The sequence below is a fragment of the Odocoileus virginianus genome, chromosome 10, assembly GCF_023699985.2.
Source record: "Odocoileus virginianus isolate 20LAN1187 ecotype Illinois chromosome 10, Ovbor_1.2, whole genome shotgun sequence".
NCBI classification, from domain to species: Eukaryota; Metazoa; Chordata; class Mammalia; order Artiodactyla; family Cervidae; genus Odocoileus; species Odocoileus virginianus.
Window position 1 is genome coordinate 46,570,815 of NC_069683.1, and position 23,621 is coordinate 46,594,435.

The 23,621-nt window shown below is 42.3% G+C and overlaps 1 long non-coding RNA gene across 1 annotated transcript; it reads left to right on the plus strand.

The window, feature by feature from the left end:
* The first annotated feature begins 726 nt into the window (after positions 1 to 726).
* Positions 727 to 22,397, plus strand: LOC139037161 (uncharacterized). Its single transcript, XR_011489998.1, has 3 exons — positions 727 to 832; positions 1,407 to 1,485; positions 15,117 to 22,397. It is a non-coding gene; the product is annotated as an uncharacterized lncRNA (long non-coding RNA).
* The last annotated feature ends 1,224 nt before the right edge of the window (positions 22,398 to 23,621 follow it).

Genomic DNA, 23,621 nt, shown 5'->3' on the forward strand with positions numbered 1-23,621 from the left:
AATATCCTAGCCATAGGACAAGAACTGGTTAGAATTAACTGGGTCCAAGATGGCGGAAGATTTGACTTCCAGTGGATCTTGCTGTTGTTTAGTCACTAAGTTCTGTCTGACTCTTTGCAACCCCAGAAACTGCAGCACACCAGCCTTCCCACTCCTTCACTGTATCCTAGAATTTGCTCAAATTCCTGTCTATTGAGTCAGTGATGCTATCCAACTATCTCATCCCTTTTCCTCCTGCCCGTAATTTTTCCCAGCATCATGGTTTTTCCAAAGAGTCAGCTGTTTGCATCAGGTGGCCAAAGTATTAGCGCTTCAGCTTCAGCATCAGTCCTTCCAATGAATATTCAGGGTTGATTTCCTTTAGGATTGACTGGTTTGATCTCCATGCTGTCCAAGGGACTCTCAAGAGTCTTCTCCAGCACCGCAACTCAAAAGCATCAATTCATCAAAGAAAGCACTCAGCCTTCTTTATGGTCCAGTTCTCTCGTCTATGATCTTGAGCCTCTTTATATCCTCATTGTAATATATTAGCATCTGAATGACCCACCCACAGGTGACAGTCCTGAGCTAACCATAAAAAGCTAAAAAGTGGGTGGTGGCCCAATTCTGCAATTCCCCACCCCTTCCCCCAAAATAGCTGGACTACTCCTCCCACTCATTAGCCTATGAAATTACCCACCTTTATAAAAACTGACAACCCCATACCCTGGTACCTCTCGCCCACACTCTGTGGAGTCTTTCTCTCTAAATAAATCCACTTCTTACCTATCACTTAGCATTCTTTCTGTGATGAGACATCAAGAACCTGAGCTTTGTTAAGTCCTGAGACCAGGTGAGTGATTGTAATTAGAAGATCATGGGTTCAAGTCCCAGTCTGGTTGCCGTGGTTTCACATGCGCCCAGTTCCTCCTGTGAGATGGGCCGAGTTTGGAACACATCACAGAAGGTTCTGGGACCAGCAGCACAGAAGGCTGATGAGGGTCTCCTTCCTGTAATCTGAGACTAGTGCACGGGATGTGGCATGTGTGGGTGCGCCCTGGAGCGAAACCTGCCTTGCTGCTGTCCAGAGGTCACCGAGCTGCTGGTCAGAGGACCCTTGTGAAACCGTACAGCTCACACTGGGTCTCAAACCCATCACACCTCAGATGGGACTTGAACCCAGCCAAAACTCAGACTGTTGAACTCCCGGGCTGGGACTCGAACCCACTGTTTTTTAACTGAAATTGCACTCCTGGTTTCAGGACTTAAAGAACAGGAGTTTTGTTTCGTGTTGGAGTCTCTCCTATGGACCAGACTTTTTTTTTCTAAAGCGACTTCTTCCAGGCTTATTTTTAAAATCTAGTTATACAGTATATGAACACTGTATATACAGTTATTTTACAGTTTTTTTTATAAATGATTTACAGAAAAAGCCCTATGATCAAGACCAAAAAATGTGCTTTCCCTTCTCTCCAGACCTGTTCCAGGTACTGCTGAAAAGATAAGGTAAGCTTTGCTTCATTTTTCTGTAAAGGATGTCATGTTGTTCCTATTTCAGTAAGTCAAACTTTTGTTTTAGAGACAATTTTAAAAGAAATTGAAAAATAGCAAGAAATTCCTTGTAATGTTACAATGAAAATTAATGCAACTTTTGTGCCCCATCTTTTTCTTCTACATATCTTGCAAATTTGAAATCATAGTATCTGTGTGATTTTGTAGCCTTTTCATTTAGCATGCTCTCATAAGCATTGTTTGTAAATTTTTAGCAAGAAATGTCAGTGCTTAAAATTGTTCTTTTCCAGACTCTTACTGTTTCCAAAATGATAAAAGAATAACTAGAGTGACTAGATATTAACTAAATGTATTCACAATTATTATCAGGAATGTATTCAGTACTGTATGCCAGGTTTTGTTTTAGGATGTAGCAGTGAACAAAATAGACAAGGATCCCAGTCTTCACAGAGCTTACTTTCTAAAGGTGAAGGACAGAAAATAGGCAAAATAAATAAGAAAATTAGATAGTGCATTAGATAAATAGTTTGTGAGAACGACACATGTACTATTAAAAAATGTAAAGCTGGAAAGGAGGAGAGGGAGGGCTGGAGCTGCCAGGAAATACATAACATTTAAAGGGGGACTTTTGGGTGAAGATTTGAAGGTTACAAGAGTGAACCAAGAGGCTAACTTGGGGTAAAAATGTTCCAGGCCTCTGCTAGCAAATACAAAGTTTCAGAGGTGTGGGAACATGTAAAAGGCTGGTCTGACTGCAGTAAAGTGAGCAAAGTGTAAAGAAGATGACAGCAGAGATGGTGGGACCAGATTGTATACAACTTCATAGGTCCTACAAGGACTTTGAGTCTGACTCTAAACAGGGAGTCTACAGCCACACCGCCCCGAATGTGCCAGATCTTGTCTGGCCTCAGAAGCTAAGCAGGGGTGGGACCTGGTTAGTACTTTTGGAGGCTTCCGTGGTAGCTCAGACAGTAAAGAATCTGCCTGCAGTGCAAGAGACCTGGGTTTGATCCCTGGGTCAGGAAGGTCCTCTGGAGAAGGGAATAGTTACCCACTCTAGTACTCTTGCCTGGAGAATTCCATGGACAAAAGCAGGCTACAGTCCATGGGGTCGCAAAGAGTCTGACACGACTGAGCAACTAACACTTTCACTTTTCACTGAACTGGGAAGTACTGGAGGGTTTGGGGCAGAAGAGTATCATAATATGACCTTTATAAACTTAGTTAAAATAGGCTTTCCCTGGATTCTATGTTAAGATTAGACTTGGAGGGACTTCCCTGGTGGCGCAGTGGATAAGAATCCACCTGCCAGTGCAGGGGACATGGGTTCGATCCCCAATCAAGGAAGATCCCACATGCTGCGGAGCAACTAAGCCCCTGCACCACAACCCGTGAGCCCAAGCTCTAGAACCTGCAAGCCGCAACTACTAAGCTCATGTACCTAGAGCCTGTGCTCTGCAACAAGAGAAGCTACTGCAGTAAGAAGCCAGCACCCCACACCTAGAGCAAGCCCGTGTGCAGCAATGTGGACCTAGCACAGCAAAAATAAAATTAAAAAAAATTTTTTAAAGTAGACTTGGGATAAAAAAAATAAAAAAGAATAGGCTTGAGGAGAATAAAAATGAAAGCAGGGAAATCAAGAAGCTATTCCATTAGTCCAGGTAAGAGGTGACAGTGACATGAACCAGTGTGGTTATAGTGAAGGTAGTGAGAAGTGGTCAGATTCCAGGTGTATTTTGAAGGAAGGGCTGTTGTAATTTGCTAATGGGTGACTCCAAGGGCCCTGACCTGAACAGGCAGCAGTGTGGAGTTGCCATTACCTAAGACAGAGAAAACCTGGGAAAAAGCAGGTTTAGGGAGGGAGATGAAGAGTTCAGTGTGGGTCATGTGAGGCTTAAGATATCTATTAGATGTCCAAGAGGAGTAGTCCATCAGGCAGCTGGGTATTGAAATGTAGAGATCAGAGGAGAGGAAGGAGCTCAAGATGTCAATTTGGAAGGAATCCAATGGTATTTAAAGCAAAGGTAGTGAGTGTAGCAGAAGAGATGAATGATTCTGGCCTAAGGCACAAGGTTCAAAGGTCAGGGAAATGCATTCATTCATTTAACCTTCACAACAAAACCTCTGAGGAAATGACTATGATTGTCACTATTTTGTTGTTGTTTTTAGTCGCTCAGTTGCATGCGAAACTTTTGCGGCCCCATGGACTGTAGCCCACTAGGCTCCTCTGTCCATGGGATTTCCCAGGCAAGAATACTGGAGTGGGTTGCCATTTCCTTCTCCAGGGGATCTTCCCGACCCAGGGATTGAACCGCAACTTCTGTGTCTCCTGCATTGTAGGTAGATTCTTTACCACTGAGCCACCAAGGAAGAAGCCCTGTCATCATTTTACAAGTGATGAGATTCAGGCATAAAGAGATGAAACAACTTGGCAAAAGTCACATAGGCAATAAGCAGCAGTACTGGGATTTGAACCAGCCAGTCTGGTTCTAAGTACCATGCACTTAACCTCTAGGTTATGTGGGTGGGTTCTAGTCACGAGCACGAGCATGGGTGGAGAAACTGAGCCTTGGGCTAACTAATTTGCTAATTGGTGACAGAGCTGGGATAGGAAATCTCTCGTTGACTCTCTGCTTTGAGAGATCTCTGCTTTTTTAAAATCATTCTGCCATGGTGGTGGTTTCAGTCGCTAAGTTGTGTGAGATTCTTGCAACTCCATGGGCTGTAACCCACTGGGCTCCTCTGTCCATGGGATTTCCCAGGCAGGAATACTGGAATGGGTTGTCATTTCCTCCCCCAGGGAATCTTCCCAATCCAGAAATCAAACCAGGGTCTCCTGCATTGCAGGCAGATTCTTCACTGATCGAGCTACAAGGCAAGCCCCAACATCTCTCAAGTTAAAGCCCTTAAACAACCGGGCTTTCCTCCTCTCACACAAACATTTTTTGACTTCTTACTGTGATTGGAAAAATGGGATGCCAGGTCTAGCTGCCAAGGCAGCCTCGGACCCTGCGACCCTTCCCCTCCCCTCTCTCCCGATCAGGGAGCCCATGACTGGATATGGTTCCAATTTCCTGAAGCTCGGGTCTTAAGGTGATTCCTATATAATGGTACTGTGTGGCTATTAGCAAGTTGCTTCCCTTCCCAGCCTTAGTTTCCTCTTCAGTAAAACAAGAGGATTGGGTCAGGACAGTTGTTCCCGAGCTGGCTCCATACCTGATTCATCCACTTGGGGACTGTTCAGAGTCTGTATTACCCACAACAGACCTATTGAATCAGACTCTGCTGGGGCGAGGCCCAGCCAGGAACTTGATGGTTCTGACACATCTCTGGTTAGGACACCCTGGGTGAGATGATCTTGAAGGTCTCCTCTCAGTTCTGTGCGCTGATCTTGGACTGAGCTTCTCTGATGTCTCTCAGGCCCAGAGCAAGGTGGACTTCTGAGTAGAGGTCAAGAACTTGAGTTCTCATGCTCATCAAGCCCGTAATTCAGCTCAAACAGTACGTCCCTCTGGACCCCAGTTTCCCCAACAGCAAGAATAGTTTATTGAGGGCGGGGCATAGGATTGCCCCAGAGTCATTCACCCAGCAAGTGAATTCACCCAGCAAGTTGAGCATCTACTGGACTCTCTGCCAAGCTCTACAATTTGCTGGGTCTGAGTCTAAATCACATGGAAGGGTAATATCACAAGAGGTGAGGGTGGGAGGGTGGCTGCTGCCAGGCAACTGGTCCCAGTTACCTAGACTTCCAGGCTTGGATGCCATACATCCTATTTTAGCATAAGAGTGATAGTCCCCTCTCCCTAGACCCTCTTCCTGACCCTGGCAGCTCCATCTGGTCTCCACAGCAACAAGCAAGCCTGCCGGACTCTAGGAGGGAAGAATATGCAAAACTGGCCAAATAAAAAAATCATTAGCTTTTCTAGAGAATCACAGTAACAAGTTCTAAAATATTAGATTAAATAATCCCATTCCAAATAGCACACCCACAATCTCAGTGATCAGCATGTGGGCCCCAGCACCATAGCAGCATCACTTCAGAGCTTGCTAGAAAAGCAGAATCCTAGGCTCTGCCCCAGGCCTGCTGACTCAGAGTCTGCTTTTCAAGATTCCCTGGTGATGGTATGCACATCAGAGTTTGAGAAGCACTAAACTAAAAATAAAATCGCCTCAGAAAACCCCCTGACAAGAAATGTGTGCGAGACCAGCATGAAGACAAGCACGTGACTTCCCTGACAGACAGCACGTAGCACATTCCTGGATGGGGCGACTCAGTGGTGTGAAGACGTCTGTTTTTACCACTGCAGAACGTGTCAAAGAGATTTGTGAAGTTCATCTGAAAGAATAAAGGGCCAAGAATAGCTTTTTTTTTTTTTTTAAAGAAAATAAAAATAATGAGATGAGATTTACCCTGTCAGAAAGAAATGGGTGATAAGTAAGAATTCGGGTTCTGGAGGAAGCAGACCAGGCATTGAATCTGGCTCTACCACCTCCCTGAGTTTCCTTCCTTGAGCAAACTTCAGGAGATAGTGAAAGACAGAGAAGCCTGGCTTGCTGCAGTCCAAGAGGTCGCAAAGGGTCAAACACAACTTAGCGACTATTACCACTTCCTGGACGTGTCCCTGTTGTGGCATGGTGTCCCGCCAAAATTCACATGTTGAAGCCTTAACCCTGCAATGTGACTGTACCCAGAGAGAGATCTGTCTGTCTCTCTCTCTCCATGCCTGAGAACAAAGGAGAGGTCACAAGAGAGCACAGCAAGAAGCAGGGCATCAGCAAGCCAGGGGGAGAGTCCTCACCAGAAACCAGACTCCATCAGAACCTGGATCTTAGACTCTCCAGTTTCAAGAACTGTGGGAAAATTAATTTCTGTTGCTTAAGCCACACAAACTGCAGTGCTTTGTTGTAGCAGCCCGAATGGACTAACATAGGCACCTTTGGAAAGATTTCTAACATCCTGTAGCCTCAATGTCCTTATCCAGGAAAGTGGGGAGAAGAATACCATTTAGAGTATTGTTTTTGTTTTTTTTAAACTTTTTATTTTATGTTGGAGCTTCCCAGGTGTCACAGTGGTAAAGAATTTGCCTGCCAACGCAGGAGACACAAGAGACACGAGTGTGATCCCTGGATCTGAAAGATATCCGGGAGGAGGAAATGGCAACCCACTACAGTATGCTTGCCTGGGAAATCCCTTGGACAGAGGAGCCTGGAGAGCTACAGTCCATGGGGTTGCAAAGAGTCTGGCATGATTGAGCACACAAGTAGCCAATTAACAATGCTGTGATAATTTCAGGTGGATAGCAAAGGGACTCAGCCATACACAATATAGGTATCCATCCTCCACAAACTTATAATATTGAGAATCAACTGGATGCAAAGCACTTAGCACAATGCTTAGCCCTTATCAGCTGTTCAGTGAACAAGTACAATGGTAACAGCTGTGCCACTGGAGCAAGAATTCAGAGAAAGACCAGTGGAACAGAATAGACAACTAAAAAACACACCTCAGTATTTATATAAGCTCTGGGAGTGAGAAGAAGTATTATATTTTTATTAACTGTTGTTTCATTCCCCCATGCAGTATAGGTATAGCACATGCTAGGTGCTAAAAATATTTGTTGACTGCCTGAACTAGAATTTAGCACATACTAAAGGAGGACTTCTATTAATATTAATGGTAAAAGAAGTTGAATGATAGATCATATCATTATAGTTTATAAAGAAGCTTTCAAACCATGACCTGCAGTAAGAAATATGTGAGACATCTCAGGCAAGTAAATACACTCATAAATATAAATTCATAATTAAAACAACAGATCATAAAGCAATATTTATCCCTATTATGTCAGATGGACTCTGATCTGTTCTATCCTATCCCATTCTACTCCTAGTCTATCCTATTAGAAAGAAAATTCTTGTCCCTACCCAGTAAGCTGACCTCACAATACTTATGAGTTGCCATCAACAGACTGAAGACTACTACCTTGTAAGATTAATTTCCAATTTGAAAAAGGAAAAGAAATTATAACTAAATAATATAAAGTTTTGAACTGAGAAAGGTCTTGAGAATTAAAAAACGATGGGATAGGGACTTCCCTGGTGGTCCGGAGGCTAAGACTCCAATCTCCCAATGCATGGGGCCCAGGTTGGATCCTTGGTCAGGGAACTAGATCCCACATACCACAACTAAGACCCAGTGCAGCCAAATATATAAACATAAATATTTTTTTAAAAAGATATAATAAGGGCTTCCCTGGTGGCTCAGGGGGAAAGAATCCACCTGCCAATGCAGGAGACATGGGTTCAACCCCTGGGTCAGAAAGATCCCACATGTATCAGAGCAACTAAGCCCGTGCACCACAGCTATTGAGCCTGTGCCCCAGAGCCCACGCCCTGCAACAGGAGAAGTCCCCGCAGAGAAGCTCATGTACTCTGGTGAAGAATATCCCCTGCTCACTGCAACTACAGAAAACCCCGTGCCGCAACGAAGAGCCAGCACAGCCAAAAATAAATTAATTAATAAAAAAAAGAAAAATGATATAATGAATTTACAGTAGGCCCTTGTTGGTTATCCATTTTAAATATAGCAGTGTGTGCTTGACAATCCCAAACTCCCTAACTATCCCTCCCCTTGCCCTGAGCAACCATAAATTTGTTCTCTGAGTCTTTGAATCTCTTTCTGTTTTGAAAGTAAGTTCATTTGTACCATTTCTTTTTAGATTTCACATATAAGGGATGTCATAATATATTTCTCCTTCTCTCATAGTAAACTCTTTAAAAAAAAAAAAAGAAAAGAATGGGTAAAATGTCACAGCTGCTGCTGCTGCTAAGTCGCTTCAGTCGTGTCTGACTCTGTGCGACCCCATAGACGGCAGCCCACCAGGCTCCCCCGTCCCTGGGATTCTCGAGGCAAGAACACTGGAGTGGGCTGCCATTTCCTTCTCCAATGCATGAAAGTGAAAAGTGAAAGTGAAGTCGCTCAGTCATGTCTGACTCTTAGCGACCCCATGGACTGCAGCCTACCAGGCTCCTCCGTCCATGGGATTTTCCAGGCAAGAGTACTGGAGTGGGGTGTCATTGTCTTCTCCGAAATGTCACAGAGGCACATGTTAACAGGTTTGGCTATTTAAGCCTTTTAAAACATCCGTCAGAGGGTTTTAGTGGGGAAGAGGCAGCTGTGACTGAAACAAGACATGTCTGTGACGGGGAGGGAAAGAGGACACTCAGTCTTGACCCTTCCTTCTTTCTCAAACTCACCTGCCTCTGAGCATCACCAAAGCGTTTAGATTCGGCCTCTGTCTGTGGCCTTACCTCCCTCCCCGCAGCCTCATCTTACTCCCACCACCATTGTCTCTCACCTGAGCTGCCGCCTCCACCTCCTAACTGGTCTCCCCACTTCCACTCTGCACCCCACAATCCTTTCTCCTCACAGCAGCGAGAGTGAGACTTTAAAGTGTAAGTGAAGTCTCTCCCTTCTAAATACGCTTTCTGTACAATCCAAATTCTTGCATGAGGCCTGGCCGCTGCCCACCTCCCGCCTCATCCTCAGATGCTCCCCTTCTCCTCCCTCCACACTCCCCTCTTGACTCTGGCCTGTCCTCGGTTGCATCTGAACTCAGCACTCTTCCCTCTCCTCCCTTCTCCCCTGGCTTCTCATTCCCCGTTCCTCAGCCTGGGTCACCTGCACCCAAGCACAAGCAGCTCCCCCTCTCCTAGTGTTTTTCCCCCCGAATGTATAAATATTTGCTATCTGTTTCCTCCTTTCTTTCCTGCTCACCTCCCTTGAATGGTCTAAGTTCCTTGAGAGCAGGGAACACTCAGTCTTCTTGTCTACAGCAGCTTTGGTACGCAGCACAGTGTCCAGCCTGTAGTAAATGGTCAATAAACGTCACTGAGTGTAGGGCATGCTAAGACAGGAGCAAGGGGGACTCCAACTTTGCGCCTGTACTTTAGAGGCCCCTGCTGTGGCCCTCCCATACTCTGCCCTTCCCTACAGGAAGCAGAGAATATGTGTCCACCAGGCTTTTCCCCTCAAGTCCATGTACCTGGGATCCTAGAATTCCCTTCGCAGTGCCCCTCACCCTCTTCCACAGCCTTCAAGGGCCTCTTTCCTGGGTCCATCACCCCAAGGACAGGTTGGCTCATCTATGTGTGCATCCCTAGGCCTGAAAAGTGGCCAATAGTGACTGAAGTTTGGGTGTGTAGTAGAACCTAGATGTGCTGGTTGAGGTGGCCGCAAGCATGCCCCCAAGACCCTGTTCGGGATGGGGCGGAGGTGTGGGGTTAGAAGGGGGAGAGGCCAGCCCTGCCTGCACCTCCACATTCTGGAGAGAAACTCTAAGGAGTCCAGGAATTCTAAATTAGAGCCAGGACCTCCTGGTTGTTCTGAACGTATATTTCTCAAGGTAGGAGGATAGGCTATATGTATATACATACATATTTAAATGTATTTTATTGAAGTATAGTTTATTTACAGTGTTGTTTCTGCTATATAGCAAAGTGATCCACACATACACACACAGATATAAATATATATATATATATATATATATATATATATACTTTTATTTGTTTATTTTTAATGGAAGGATAATTGCTTTATAGTATTGTGTTGGTTTCTTCCAAACATCAGCATGAATCAGCCATAGGTATACATTATTCTTTTTCACGTTCTTTTCCATTACGGTTTATCACGGGATATTGAATATAGTTCCCTGTGCTATACACTAGGACTTTGTTGTTTATTCATTCTATATATAATAGTTTGCATCTACTAACCTCAAACTTCCAAACCATCACTCCCCATCCCCCATCCCTTGTCAATCACGTTTGTTCTCTTTGTCTGTGAGTCTGTTTCTGTTTCATAGATAAGTTCATTTTTGTCATATTTTAGATTCTACATGTAAGTGATACCATATGGTATTTGTCTCTCTTTCTGACTTTCTTCACTTAGTGTGATAATCTCTAGGCACAGAGGATAGACTATATTTTATCTAATAAGTCTCTTAGCTTGACTTATGACTTCTACTTATTTATTTAATTTTCTTTTCAAGTGATAATTTTATTTTTTAATTGAAGTATAGTTAATTTACAATGTTTTGTTAGTTTAAAGTGTACAGAAAAGTGATCAGTTATATATATAAAACTGAATATATATATGAATATATATAAAACTGAGTATATATATGTATATATATAAAACTGAATATATATATTTATATATATATATATAAAACTGAATCACTTTTCTGTACACTTGAAACTAATAAAACATTGTAAATTAACTATACTTCAATTAAAAAATAAAAAAGAAAATTATCAAAAGAAAAATAAATAAGTAAAAGTATATATAATATATATATATATATATATATATATGTAAAACTGAAAAGTGAAAAATGTTATTCACTCAGTTGTGTCTGACTCTTTGCACCCCATGGACTGTAGCCTGCCAGGCTCCTCTGTCTATGAGATTCTCCAGGAAAGTATACTGGAGTATGTAGCCATTCCCTTCTCCAGGGAATTTTCCCAACCCAAGGATCAAACCCAGGTCTCCGGCATTGCAGGCAGATTCTTTGCTGTCTGAGCCACCAGGGAAGCCCCATATATAAAACTAAATATATATATATTTATATATATATATTAATAACCATACATATATAACTATGTATATAAGAATATATGTCAAAAAAGAATATGTATTATTCTTTTTGAGATTCTTTTCCATTATAGGTTAATACACAATATTGAATACAGTTCAGTTCCCTGTATTGACTTATAGCTTTTTTTTTTCCCACTTATAGCTTTTAAATATTAGATATATGGTCTATGGACATCCATTTGCACTCTTGCCCTGGGCCTGGCTGGGTGAGGCACAGGCATGACTGAATGAATGGACAGCAACTTCTTGGGGCTGAGCTCTCCTTCCTGTGGATAGGGAGTGGGGACACACAGACTCTGGGAGTTGGAGCTCCATTGAAACTTGACTCAATCTCTGCTGCCTCGATAGGAGGGGAGGAAATGAAAAACTGTCGTTTCAAAGCTGATGTTAATCCATTTTCACTCTAGGGAAACCGCTTAGGGGACTTTTAGTTATGCAAATATAGAGCAGAACTACTCCTCTGAAAAGGAGATGCCTCTGGCCCAGTGGCCCAGTGGTCCAATGGCCCAGGAGAACCACTTCTGGTCAGATAATGGCGATGGCCTTTGTTGTAGGCAGAAAGGCATCTCTTCAGATTCTATTTCCAAAAAAAAAAATTTTTTTTATATAAAGTGTAAAGTATACAATAATGATAAATGAACAATCATGTGTCAGATATTATGATAAGCACTTTACATTGATTATCTCATTCAGTTTTCATGATACCCAATATTATCATCTTCATTCTATAAATAGGGAAGCTGAGGTTCATAGAGTTTGAGTAACTAGTGCAGAGGTCATGCAATTAAGCAAGTGCAAAGCTGGGATCTGAACCTTCATCTGACTCCAGAGATAGAACCACCTCTATCAACCTCTGGAATTGTTAATAATCCTCTCCTGTGGAATGCCCAGACTAGAAGGGTGTCCTTAAGACTGACTCAGACAAGCAGAGCAAGAGAAGCCATTGTTTTCTATGAGGTGAATGCCAACTGGAGTCATCCTTCTGACTTCTAGACTTGTTTCTTGACCCAAGACGGAGAGGGTGGAACCACTGTACAACCAGGGCACAAAGATGCAACAGGCAGGAAGGGACCAAGGCCCTTTCCCACTCTGGGGCAGGCCAGGAAGAGCTGAGCCCCACCCAGGTGATCAAGCCAAGTTCAGAAGGGTGATGTTGAGGACAGCTTCAAGGTGATGCTGATAGGGATAGAGTGTCTCCCAGAAGCAGAGGGTCCACTGGACAGGGGCCAGTGGCCAGAGTGACTGCTGGGGTGATCCATTTCAGCAAGTCGAAGGAAATCTGAAAGCACTTCCCACAAGCAGCCTGAAGCCACCTCCTGGACAGAGCTGCCCCCCTGATGCAGATTGGGGACTGGGCACTGTATTGGAGACCTGCCGGTCCAAAATAGAGGGATGGATGTCCTTATCCTTTTGGGTGTGGAGGCCTGTAGGACTCAAGGGAACTTTTGTTTGTAGATTTAGCATTTTTTACTTTAAGCTTACAAACCACATTGTTAGCAGAGCACAAATGCCGCCTGCCTCCTCCACTTGATTTGCATTTTTTGAGTATCCAGGTCAGAGGTTGAGCAAAGAAATTGTAATAACTCCATCCTCTCCCACCCCTCCTCCAAGAAAAAAACCCTGCCTATTTGTTGCAGCTCAATGGTTGCACTTTTATCGATGCTTCTTAACATTATGCTGTAAACTGTTGGTTCATATTTAGCTTGTGGTTGACCTAAACCACCAGATCTTTTTCATACAAACTGCTGTGAGGCCAGTTTTTCCCAGCCTAAGCTTCTAGTACACGTGCAACTGATCAAAAATAAAGTAAAATGTAAATGCAGGGCATTTCACTTTTTAATCTTTATTTGATTCTGGTCTGCTGAACTACTGTAAATATTTTACTCTGTCACCTTTTATAATAATCCCTTTGCAGCTTTGTATTATCTGCAAAACTGATGAGCATCAATTACTTTGTAGTTACTGAAAATTAATTACAAAACATTCATTAATAATTAATGAAAATGAAAAATAGGGCAAGACAGAGCCTTGTGGCATAGCATGACATTGGGGGTTCTCATAGTGTGGTCTGCAAATCCTGGAGTTCCCTGGGACTCTTTCAGAGGATCTGTGAGATCAAAACTGTTTTCATAATAATGCTTAAATGTCTTTATCCCTCTCATTCTATCGTGAACAAATTCTGAATTTTCCAGAGGTAAGATGACATGTGATATTGCTCTAGACTAAGCAGAAGTAGTTACGAGAATCCAACTGTCTTCCATGATCCAGATGTTAAAGAGATTTGCAAAACTGTAGAACAAAACCGCTCTTTTTTCACTATTTTTTTTCTTTTTGGAAGATATAACCATTTTAAATTAAAAGTTTATATAATATAAAATAGAGAAACAACAGGGACCTACTACATAGTACAGGGAACTATGTTCAACATTTTGTAATAAACTATAATGGAAAAGAATCTAAAAAAGAATATGTATATATGTATATAAATATGTATAAAATAATATGTATATAAATATATATAATATGTATATATGTGTATATATGTGTGTGTTTATTGTGTGTGTGTATATATATATAAACTGAGTCACTTTGATGTACATCTGAAACTAACACAACATTGTAAATCAACTATACTTCAATAAAAAAAATCAAGTCTTGTAGAGCCTGTCTTCTGCAATGAGAGAAGCCACCACAAATGAGAAGCCTACACACCACAACTAGAGAAAGTCTGTGTATAGCAACAAAGACCCAGCACAGCCAAAAAATGTCTAAAAAAATTGTTTAAAGCTTACATAACATACAATAGATTTATCATTATTTTAAAAGCAATTAATAAAACATTTAATGTATTTTATTAATTTTAATTTCCAATACAATAATTTTCTATTAAGAGATATAATCCACATAAATGAAAGTTCTGAGGGTCCTCAATACTTTTCAGGGTCAAGGGATCCTAAGACTACAAAGCTCAAGAATCACAATGTTAGAGATATCCCTCCAGGCTGATAGCAAGCCCCTACTCTATGAGTTGCCATGAGTAATGTGAAGATTTGCAGAATTTCCCTAGCACTTTTCTTCTAAGGCAGAGACAGTATTGTCAGGCAGACACTGAGGATTACAGAGACTGGAGCTCTAATTCTGGCTGTGTCACTAACCAGCTGTGTGATCCTAGGTGCTGTGCTGAGTCAGTCATGTCCGATTCTTTGCAACCCCATGGACTGTAGCCCACCAGGCTTCTCTGTCCATGGGGATTCTCCACGCAAGAATACGGAGTGGGTTGCCCTCCCCCAGGAGGTCTTGGATCTTCCCAACCCAGGGATCAAACTCAGGTCTCCTGCATTGCAGGCGGATTCTTTACCATCTGAGCCACCGGGGAAGCCCATGATCCTGGGTAAATCCCCTCATTTGTCTAGAGAATTGTTTCCACATTTGTAAAATGAACTTTATGGGATTGACCTTTAGGGTCAATTTTTTAAAAACTAAAGCACTTCAGGGGGAAGGAGGAAGGGACAGGTATTTATTCTTCGTTTTACCAATAAGGAAGTTAAGGTTAAAGATGTTAATGAGAAAGAAATGCTCAAGGACATGTCTTGAGCTGGTATCAGATTCAGGATTGAAGTTGACATCCTTGTCTTCTGGGCTAAGACTTGATGCATTCAATTGGTAATATTAATAATAATAGTATTTGCATGTATATAGCATTAAAAATAAATTCATATTCTGAAACAACTCCAAAATTTCTAAAAGTTGGACAGACAGAAAGAACTTTATAATTTTCGTGACTATGGGAGCCAGCTTCTGAGGTGGCCTGCAATAATCCTTTCTTCTGGTATCTGTGGGCTTGGGAGTCTCCACCCACATTCAATAGGGCTGACCCGTGTGACCAACAGAATATTGGCCAGTAAACTGAAGCAATCGGGTGTGTCATAAAAGACATTGCAGCTTCCACCTTGCTCTTTCTTAGATTGCTCTAGGGAAAGCCAACCCCAGTGTTCTGAGGACACATAAGCATCCCTTTGGAGAGTCACATGTGATGAAGAACTGAGTCATCCTGCCAACAAGCAGCACCAACTTGCATTCATGTGGAATGCAAAGGAGGTCAGAGGTCTTTGCAGACTCGAAAATGACAAAGGCCGAGGAGTAGGTCGAGCTCTAGGATAGAGCAATGAAGGTATACTGCTGGACCTGCCAACTAAAAGAAAACTGCGTTGGATGGTCTCTTCTAAGAGGTATGGAATAAAAAGCACTAGTCAAATCAATAGCAAACTAAGTACCATGGGATATGTTGCTTTGCTTTAGTGAAGAAATCATACTGAGAATAGCAGTTGTGACTGAGTCATCAAGTTTGGATAATCCATCGTCATTCTCCAAGTTCCATCAGTCTTTGGAGAGACAAATAGGTGATCTGAATGGGGCATATGGTAGGAATAAGTACCTCTGTATCTGTCAAGACCTTGTTGGTGACAGTGATCTCTTTAGTCCTTCCAGGAATGCAGTACTGTTTTTGGTATACTAGTTTAGGAAATGGACACAGTTCTAGTGACTCCACTAAGCCTTTTCTTTTCTTTTCTTTTCTTTCTAAAAAATATGTATTTATTTGGCTGAGTTAGGTCTCAGCTGTGGCATATGGAATCTTTAGGTGAGCATGTAGGATCTAGTTCCCTGACCAGGGATGGATCCTGGGCCCCTTGAATTGCAAGCAGGGAGTCTTAGCCACTTGACTTCTTCTGTCATGATAGCCTTTACTTCCTGGGTCAAGGGAGTGTCTACCCATTGCTGACTTTATCTTCTCAGATACCTGCTGAGTACATCTAAACTGCAGTATACATCCTTCTATGTATTCTGGAACTGAGGAAAAATAATGGGATGGTTTCTGGGAACCACTGGGCTTGTTGTGATATGAAGCTAAGCCAAAACTCTGAAGATCATCTGACTTTCCTAAGCCCTTACTTTGACAGAACCACAGTGGCATTTTGAGTCTCCAGGGATTAGTTTCAGTTCAGAGCCAATGTTCAGTACTCCCCTAGAAATCTGGTTATCTCCCCTTCCTAATGCACAGTTGCCATGGTAAATGGCTGCAGGTTCCTTCAGGAGAAAGGGTTGGTAGAAGATTTACAATGTGACTGGCAATAGAGCAGGGTCCTTCCTCAAGTGGCCCCAGTCTTCCCTTCATTCCAGGAAGTTGGTACCGGCTCCAATCTAAGAACTGGTTGAAGAGCTCTTGCTCTATTGTTAGAAGTCAGATTTCTAATCACCACAACTAGAGTGTTTCACTCACACTAACCAAGTAAAACTCCTGTCCCAGGGACACTCTGATCAGTTAGCCACTGCCAGGGCTCTGTAGCCCAAGCCACTTGGATGCCTCTTTGGTCTCTCCTGCCCGTTAAGTAACTACTCTAACTTGTCTAGGTTACTAAATGCCTCCACTTTGCTTCTGACACCTGATAGCTTGCCATTCCTACTGAGTTAATTCAGGAAACCCGTTTTGATGACTGTTCCCCTGCCTGCCTTTAGAGAAAGCACTGCAGTGCTCTTCAAGGATGCTGGTGTTCTAACCAATGCCTGTCTCCAAACCCTGGTGAAGGGAGTATCTTCTCGATCCTACCCAGGAAGACTGTACATTGGTTTTATGTTATCAACCTACTCTGGTGTTCAGAATACTTTTCTCCTCAATATTGGAATTTCTGACATCTCGCTTCCTTCAGTGAAAGCCCTTTTTGGATGCAATCAAACTATTAGAGCTATTTCCAGCCAACATGAGCAAATACATTAAACCCAGGATCTCTGTTTAGTGTACTCATGTCAACACATTCAGCCCAATCCACAATAAATATTCCTTCCATCCTGACCCAACACCTTTAGGATCCATCCTCACACATTTTCTCTGGGTTTCTGTCCATATACATTGGCATCAGAGGGGGTCTGGATGAAAGGTAAAGAGTATCATTTGTACTATTCTTGTAACTTTCAGTAAGGGTGAAATTCTGTCAAAACAAAAAGCGAAACAATATATGAACTGACAAACTTTCAATATTCTTTTGGTGTGTCATGGGTCACGCTGGGGCCTGCTGTCTCTTGAATCAGGTCACAGATCCAATAGAGGTGGTGGGGTTAAGTTTCTAGGAGGATGAGTTGCCTGTAAGGCAATGACTTCTGGGGACATCATTACAGGTTCTTCAGGTAAAGGAAGAATAACTTCATTTTTACTGCCCAGGGAGGGTCGGCAGAACTTAGAGGTTAAGGACTTCTTAGTTTCATCAGAATCTGTCCACGTGTCCCGATCCTAAGATTCAGGGTCTCATTCCTTCCCAGTCAATGTCTTATTTTACATGAGACCCTGCTTGGTTATGAATTCAATTAGTATGGAAATTCAAGTTCCCTGCCAAGTAAAAATTGAGGGCTTGGTTATCAGAAATCTTGACCCTGAGGCTACAAGAAATAAAGGTTTCCTCCATGGCAGTTAGAGAAAGTTTTTGGTCTCTTTCCCAGATTTTAGGCTGGGAATTTAAAGGCCTAGGTTCATTATTTTCTTTCTCTGAACTCTCCAGCACACTTAGAAGCAAACAACAAAGCTCACTGTTTGTACTAAAATGTTCTAGGACTGCAAATATTCGGTTACTCTAAGGTTTGCCTTCCATAGGCATTTATCACAGTGAGCATTATCTACAAGTGGGAATTAAGTGACTGCTTTGCCACTGAATGCCTTGGAACACTTTCCCACTGGCAATAATCATTAATGTGTTTAAATTTCATTAGATTAGAAAACCAATTCCAGATTCCCATCCTTAAGAATCTATTTCCCTGAGACCACAGTCAGAACCAGTAAGTGTATCAGTCAGGAAAACTTAACCACTGTGAATTATGAAATAAGAAGTTTACTATGGGAGGGACTTCCCTGTTTAGTCAGTGGCTAAGATTCTGTGCTCCCAATACAGGGGGTCCTGGGTTTGATCATTGGTTGGAAACTAGGTCCCATATGCTGCAACTAAAGATCCTGAGTGCCACAAGTCAGAACCTGCATGCTGTAACAAAGACCATAGATTCCCTGTGCTGCAAATAAGACCCGGCATGGCCAAATATTAAATATTAAATAAACAAAAGTCACCTCAGCCATCACAGTGCAAGACCATTAATAAAAGTGTAGTTTTCTATGGGTTAGAGCTTACACAGTTTTGGAAAGAGCTGGAGAAGTGAAGGGCCAACAGAGAAGTCAGGATCAGGAAAGGAGTCATGAATATGGGAAACCCAGCACATCCAGCAGACACGGGACACTGATGGGAAAGCTCATGAAAACTGCCACCTCTGCGGGTCTACCAGCAAGTGTCTGGAGGTGGGCCCAGAGCCACTGTTGGTCAGCAGGGTCAACAATTGGGAAGCATTGCAGGACTCTAAGAAGCACAGAAGGGGACGACAGAGGATGAGATGGTTGGATGGCATCACTGACTCAATGGACATGAGTTTGAGCGAACTCCAGGAGACGGTGAATGACAGGTAAGCCTGGCGTGCTGCCATCCATGGGGTTGCAAAGCATCGGACATGATGTAGGGACTAAACAACAGCAACAAAGGAGAGCAAAGCAAGAACAGGCTTGAGCTCATTTTTAATACTTGTTTCCAACAGTCACCACATCAAACCACAATGATCTTCAGAGAATCATACTTGCTGCTTCATTTCTGCCCTCTGAATCTCATGCCCTTCCCTCATTTGACTAATTCTAACCTGAAACCATCCAGGGAACAGGATTTTGGCAAACATAGCTCCAGCTGAACCGAGTTCTCACAATACAAAGCACTGAAGTACTGTGCAATGTGTGAGCGTGGACTGAGAAAAACAACCCGTAACAGACATTCTGGGGGACTCCCCTTGTGGTCCAGAGGTTAAGAATCTGCTTGCCAATGCAGGGGACATGGATTGGATCCCTGGTCCAAATCCAGGAAGATTCCACATGCGTTGGGGGAACTAAGCCCGCTCACTACAACTACTGAAGCCCACACATGCTACAGCCCGTGCCCCACAATAGGAGAAGCTGCAGCAATGAGAAGCCCATGCATTGCAGCTAGAGAGTAGCCCCTGCTTGCCACAACTAGAGAAAGTCCAAGTGCAGCAGCAAAGACCCAGAGCAGCCAAAACTAAAATAAAAAAGACATTTTGGGGATATTGGAACGGTTTCTATATAGACTAGCTATTAGATGTTTAACAGGGACTAATGGGTGTTTTTCTGGCCGTGATGTGTGATTTGTGGGGATTTTAGTTTCCCGACCAGGAATTGAACCTGGAGCTGTGGCAGTAAAAGTCCAGAATTCTAATCACTAGACCACCAGGGAACTCCCATGAAAGAGATTATTTTAATTTTTATGCTTGATCGTGGCACCGTGATTATGTAAGAGAATGTTATTATTAGGAGCTAGGTGCTTAAATATTTAGGGGTGAAGTTTCCAATGGTTTAGCATTTATTTATTTTTATTACTTATTAAGTGACTATGGTAGACTGTTAATCATTGCTGAATCTAGGTGGTGGATCTGCAGATGTTTCAACTTTTCTGTGTGTTTGAAATTTTTAATAATTAAAATATTAAGGAAAAGAGAAGACTGCTATGTTTATTACTTCCTCTGGAAACCTTTCCTGCCCATCTCCCCTCTTTTCCTCCAAGGTGGCTATGTTGTTTCTTTTACTCTGCAAGCACCCCAGATGTAGCATTGAAGCATTTATCACATTGTATTTCACTTTCTTGTTTTCTCATCTCTCTCCACCTCTAAACTTTGAAGTCTTTAAAGGACACAGGTGGGACTTCCCCGGTGGTGGTGGTCGGTGGTCCGATGGCTAAGACTCTGTGCTCCCAATTCAGGGGGCCTGGGTTCCATCCCTGGTCAGGGAACTAGATCCCACATGCTGCAGCTAAAGATCCTACATGCCACAACTAAGACCAGGTGCAGCCAAATAAATAAATATTTTAAAAAGTAAAGGACACCTGTGTCTCTGGTCTTTAACTCTTCCAACGTTTCTTCCTGTTTCTGGCACAGAGTAGGTACTCCCTAATCTTCATTCAGTCAAGAACAGAAGAAAATCTAATTGAGGAATTCCTTCAGGGATACCATCAAATTAGGGTTCAAGTGAATCTAAGGAAAGCAAGGTTTTGAGTTTAAGATTTGTTTCACATTACAAAAGTAATACATGCAAATAAAAAAATAAGTAGTGAAGTGAAAATGAAATTATTGTTTCATTCCTGTTTTATACATATACTCCAACCCAGGAGTCAAGAGTTTAAAATGTATCCTTCCAGAACTATTTCTATGCAATTATAAACACCCCCCCCAAATGTTGTTTGGTAACTTACTTTTTTCTTTAACTTGATGATCCCCATCCTTGTATTGATAGATCTACATCATTCTTTACACAGGCTACCTTGTAATTCATTGTATTCAAATACACTTACTTATATAACAACCACAAGATCATGTAGACAGAGGAACAGTTTCTGCATGAAACCAGTGCCATCAACCAGGGGTCCCCAAACTCCAGGATCTGTGCCTGATGATCTGAGGTGGAGCTGAGGTAATAGAAGTAAAATGCACAATAAACGTTATGCCCTTGAATCATCCTGAAACCCTCCCCTCTCCCTGGTTCCTGGAAAAATTGTCTTCCAAGGAACCAGTCTGTAAAGTGCCAAAAAATTTGGGGACGGCTGCCCTACAAAATGGTATTTGGTAACTCAGTAATCAAAGGAGTAAGAAGAGCCCAATGTTGAACTGTGGGTTCAGAGGCAGGGTAAACTGGCTAGGAAGGGACTTTACCAGAGTCTCAGCTTACAGAAAGACTTGGCCTTTTCAAGGAATAAAAGAGAGAGCAAGATGATAACGATCAGAGTATGAAACTGAACTGAGCCAACTGACACATGTGTGACCATATGAGCCCCTCATCTGCATCCGCTGACACCTTCCCAGTAAATTAACACAGCCCTTCGCAAACTCCGCACAGCCACCAGGGAACAAGTGAAAGTGGTCAGCGTATGGGCCTGGTTCATCTTGGAGAAGAAAGTCCCCCAGGTTTCCCAGTGACAACAGAAAGTTACCCAAACAAGTGTTGATGAAATCCTACCAGAAGGCTGTTTCATGGGCCTTTCTGATCTCATCAATTGGGCCCCTCCACTGCTTTCGCTTTCCCTACTGGTTCCTCATGCACAAAAACAAGCTTGTTTTGTCCTGTAGTTCTCCCTCCTCTTTAAGGGTCCTCATGCTCCCTAACTATCCAATCTTATCTCCCTGTAAATTTCTAACACTCACCTTGTGTTCCGCTTAGACTGTTACAGTGTCAACAAAAAGATGCTGGAATGCACTGAGACTGTTAAAATGTGTTGTACCTTCTTGGTGGTGTTGACCTAAACCAAAGCACATGATGCTCCCATTCACATCAATTTACCTACACTGCTATCTCATAAGTGTATGTTTTGGGTTCTTTCTGCTGCTAACAGCAGGTATTCACATTCTCTCCAGGAAGAATGCTGACTTTCATTCAGTAAAAAAAAATTTTTTTTTAATGTTTATTTATTTGGCTGAGACAGGTCTTAGTTGCGGCACTCAGGATCTTTGATTTTCATTGTGACATTCAGGATCTTTTCTTTTTTTAGTTGTGGCATGTGGGATCAGTTCCCTGACTAGGGATCAAACCCAGGCCCTTCCATTGGGAGCTCAGTGTTAGCCCTTGGACCATCAGGGAAGTCTCAAGAATGCTGACTTTTCAATACTAAATATTGGTAGCATTATCTCTCAATTTTTAAGATGATTCTTTTTTTTTTAGCATTTATTTTGTGTTAACCTTTTAGAGTGTCATTCAGTGTTTTCTGTTATCAAATGTCTGTATCAGGTAGAGATTATGTTAACAAGTTATTGAAATACATAATCTTGTCACAATATGTTGGTTTATAATAACAGTAAATGTGCATTTATTATTACATTGCTTTTTTGTAGCAAGCCTCTGAAATGTTTAGTATAATCTCATTACAGAGAACTGATTATTATTATGATCACTCACTGTTATTTAAAACATGTAAATAAAATGTTATGAAAAATACAGAAAAGTTTATAACATCAAGAATTCCTGGGGATTTTTATTTCTTATTCCCAGATCCAGAAGGTTGTAAGTTGATAAATTTTGAAGCTGTTCATATCGTGAGGGGGTTCATAATACTGCTATATGTTGTCATATGTGTTTAAATTTTTCTGTAATAAAAAGTAAAACAAAATTGGATCATACTACATTCCTGCCTAAATTTCAAGGGCTTTCTAGTGCCTTTAGGACAAAAGCCAAAAGTTTTTAAAGCTTGCATAAATTTGACCCTTTCAGCTCTCTGGCCCCAACTCATCTTGTTCTCCCACTACTTTCCAGCAACGGTAGTCTTCTTTCAGTTCCTCAAACTTACCAAATATTTTCCTGACTCAAGATCTTTGTCCATTCTGTTCACTCAGCTTAGAACACTCCTCCTGGCCCTATTTCCCTGGTTAACTCCTACTTATCTTTAAATGTGAGCTCCTGGGATTCACTGGTGGCTCAGTGGTAAGCAATCTGCCTGTCAATGCAGGAGACATGATCCACGGCTCATGCCACGGAGCAACTGAGTCCCCGCACCGCAACGGCTGAGCCTGTGCTCTAGAGCCTGGGAGCCGCAACGACTGAGGCCCACGTGCCCCAGAGCCCGTGCCCTGCAACAAGGGAAGCCACCGCAATGAGAAGCCCAGGCACCACAGCCAGAGAAGGGCCCTCACAGCAACGAAGACCCAGCACAACCAAAAGAAAATAACAAATAAATGAATAAATAAAATCTCTTGGAGGCTCTACTTGGAGCAACCTCCCCTACCCTGCACCACCAAGTCTAAATGAGGTCACCCTCTGATAATCTTACACAATCTCTTCATAGCACTCAACACACTTCGTGTTGAATATGTCTATTCATTACTTACTGTTTAAATGACAGTCTCCCTCAGTACGTAGTAAGAAGAGACAGTATGTCTGTTTTTCTCACCCCTGTTTTTCCTGTACCTAGCATAATGCTTGGTATGAAATAGGCCTACAGAAAATATGAGTTTAAACAATCCCAACTGTGCAAGGGAGGTATATATATAACATTTAGAAAATAAAGTAAAATTGTTCTTAATGACTATACAACAGCTCTCAGTGATCACCAAGTTTTTTGTATTGCTCACAAACATGTTCTAGAATCTCACCCAAGATCAACAATGAGCTTGCTTTTTGTTGTTTCTGGAGTCTGCCTTTCTTCCTAACAGCTTTAATTAAGCCTAAAATGGGTCCTTCAAGGTTGACTGAGAAAAGAAAATAAGCATAGGAGATCTAAGAGACATGGCAAGCAACTGTAACGTGTAGACCTTGTTTGCCTACAATTTGACTGACTCTTGTCCCAAGATTTAGTCTGGGGTGCAAGTAAAAAAGGTGATTTTACTATAGATCTTACAGATT